At 71.6% G+C, this 2,977-nt stretch overlaps 1 pseudogene; it reads left to right on the plus strand.

The window, feature by feature from the left end:
* The first annotated feature begins 2,895 nt into the window (after positions 1-2,895).
* LOC146303931 (18S ribosomal RNA) overlaps positions 2,896-2,977 on the plus strand; it is a 2,725-nt pseudogene continuing 2,643 nt past the window's right edge.

A 2,977-nucleotide genomic window follows, 5' to 3' on the forward strand; every position in this document is an offset into this window, starting at 1 on the left:
GGGGGGGTCAGAGGGCCAGGCTGGATCCCTGGTAAGGCATCCCCACCCAGGGCCTGGGGGGGTCAGAGGGCCAGGCTGGATCCCTGGTAAGGCATCCCCACCCAGGGCCTGGGGGGGTCAGAGGGCCAGGCTGGATCCCTGGTAAGGCATCCCCACCCAGGGCCTGGGGGTCACAGGGCCAGGCTGGATCCCTGGTAAGGCATCCCCCCCAGGGCCTGGGGGGGTCAGAGGGCCAGGCTGGATCCCTGGTAAGGCATCCCCACCCAGGGCCTGGGGGTCACAGGGCCAGGCTGGATCCCTGGTAAGGCATCCCCCCCCCCCCCCCAGGGCCTGGGGGTCAGAGGGTCAGGCTGGATGCCTGGTAAGGCATCCCCCCCCCCCCAGGGCCTGGGGGTCAGAGGGTCAGGCTGGATGCCTGGTAAGGCATCCCCCCAGGGCCTGGGGGGGGTCACAGGGCCAGGCTGGCCCACTGGTAAGGCATCCCCCCCCCCAGGGCCTGGGGGTCAGAGGGTCAGGCTGGATCCCTGGTAAGGCATCCCCACCCAGGGCCTGGGGGTCACAGGGCCAGGCTGGATCCCTGGTAAGGCATCCCCCCCAGGGCCTGGGGGGGTGCAGCGGGTCCGGAGAAGAGAGGCCGGGTCTGGGGGTGAAGTGGGTTGTGGGGTGGGTGGTGGCAGCGGGTCCGGAGAAGAGAGCCCGAGCCCAGGGGTGGGGCGGAGAGTCCGGGGAAGGGAGCCCCCCAGGGCCTGGGGGTCAGAGGGCCAGGCTGGATCCCTGGTAAGGGAGCCCCCAGGGCCTGGGGGGTCAGAGGGCCAGGCTGGATCCCTGGTAAGGCATCCCCACCCAGGGCCTGGGGGTCAGAGGGTCAGGCTGGATCCCTGGTAAGGCATCCCCCCCAGGGCCTGGGGGGGTCAGAGGGCCAGGCTGGATCCCTGGTAAGGCATCCCCACCCAGGGCCTGGGGGGGTCAGAGGGCCAGGCTGGATCCCTGGTAAGGCATCCCCACCCAGGGCCTGGGGGGGTCAGAGGGCCAGGCTGGATCCCTGGTAAGGCATCCCCACCCAGGGCCTGGGGGTCACAGGGCCAGGCTGGATCCCTGGTAAGGCATCCCCCCCAGGGCCTGGGGGGGTCAGAGGGCCAGGCTGGATCCCTGGTAAGGCATCCCCACCCAGGGCCTGGGGGTCACAGGGCCAGGCTGGATCCCTGGTAAGGCATCCCCCCCCCCCCCCCAGGGCCTGGGGGTCAGAGGGTCAGGCTGGATGCCTGGTAAGGCATCCCCCCCCCCCCAGGGCCTGGGGGTCAGAGGGTCAGGCTGGATGCCTGGTAAGGCATCCCCCCAGGGCCTGGGGGGGGTCACAGGGCCAGGCTGGCCCACTGGTAAGGCATCCCCCCCCCCAGGGCCTGGGGGTCAGAGGGTCAGGCTGGATCCCTGGTAAGGCATCCCCACCCAGGGCCTGGGGGTCACAGGGCCAGGCTGGATCCCTGGTAAGGCATCCCCCCCAGGGCCTGGGGGGGTCAGAGGGCCAGGCTGGATCCCTGGTAAGGCATCCCCCCCAGGGCCTGGGGGGTCAGAGGGCCAGGCTGGATCCCTGGTAAGGCATCCCCACCCAGGGCCTGGGGGTCACAGGGCCAGGCTGGATCCCTGGTAAGGCATCCCCACCCAGGGCCTGGGGGTCACAGGGCCAGGCTGGATCCCTGGTAAGGCATCCCCCCCCCCCCAGGGCCTGGGGGTCAGAGGGTCAGGCTGGATGCCTGGTAAGGCATCCCCCCCCAGGGCCTGGGGGTCAGAGGGTCAGGCTGGATGCCTGGTAAGGCATCCCCCCAGGGCCTGGGGGGTCACAGGGCCAGGCTGGATCCCTGGTAAGGCATCCCCCCCCCCCCCCCAGGGCCTGGGGGTCAGAGGGTCAGGCTGGATCCCTGGTAAGGCATCCCCCCAGGGCCTGGGGTTCACAGGGCCAGGCTGGGTCCCTGGTAAGGGAGGCCCCTAGGCCCCGGTCAGAGGGCCAGGCCGGACCTCCGGGGGGCCCTGTGAACACGGTAGGAAACGCCCCGTCCGTCCGTGCGGGTCAGAGGGCCAGGCCGTAAAACCGGGCCCGCGGCCCTTCCCCGCGCCCCCCCACCCCTCGGGAAGGTCAGCGCCGGAACGCCGTAGGAAACTCCCCGTCCGTTTTGAAGAACCACTTTTCTCACGTCACGAACGGAGGGAAGGGTGGCCGCGCCGGCCCCCGTAGGCGCGTCGGGCGGCAGAACACGGTAGGAAACGGCCCGTCCGTTTCCAGGGAACGGGCTCACGAAGCGGTTACGGGTCCCCGCCGGGCTTCCGGGTTACGGAGATGCGGGACGGCGGGCGGGGGCGTCCCCGCTCGGCCGCTTCTTCTCCCGGAGCTTCTTTTCTTTCCCCACGCCCCCGTCCAGACCCACCGACCGATCGGCAAACGTGACCCGCCATCGGAGGGCCCCCGCCCGCCGGCGTTCGTTCGTTCGTTCGTCCGGGCGGACGGACGGCTCCTCCGGCCCTTGCGGGTTCGCCTCCGACGGCCCACAGCCCCCCCTCCACGCCCGGCGTCCCTTTGTCGGATCCCGGGCCGGGCCCGGAAACCCATCGGCAGCGAGACCGAGACGCCCCGTCCGTCCCAGCGGCCTTGCCACGCGGCCCGCCGCGGGGGTCTCCGGGGTTCCGCCCGAGTCGGAAACTCCCGGGCCCGCCGGCCGCGGAGAAGCACCGCGTTTCTCGAAACCCTCCGCTCGGGGAAGACCGCCGGTTTTTCCGCCTTCTTCCCCCCACCCTCCTGCCCCGGAACCGGGCCAGGTGGGGGACCGATCTCCGAACCCCGAAAACCCCCAGCGCACGCCGGCGGGCGGGAGTCCCCGCGCCGCCGGGCCGGTGCCCGAGGGCTACCCGTTTGATCCTGCCAGTTAAAGCGTACGCTCGTCTCAAAAGATGTTAAGCCGCGCGAGTCCGAGTACACGCGGCCGGT

Source organism: Lutjanus erythropterus, unplaced genomic scaffold (assembly GCF_056507025.1).
Source record: "Lutjanus erythropterus isolate fLutEry1 unplaced genomic scaffold, fLutEry1.hap2 Scaffold_203, whole genome shotgun sequence".
Taxonomy (NCBI): Eukaryota; Metazoa; Chordata; class Actinopteri; order Lutjaniformes; family Lutjanidae; genus Lutjanus; species Lutjanus erythropterus.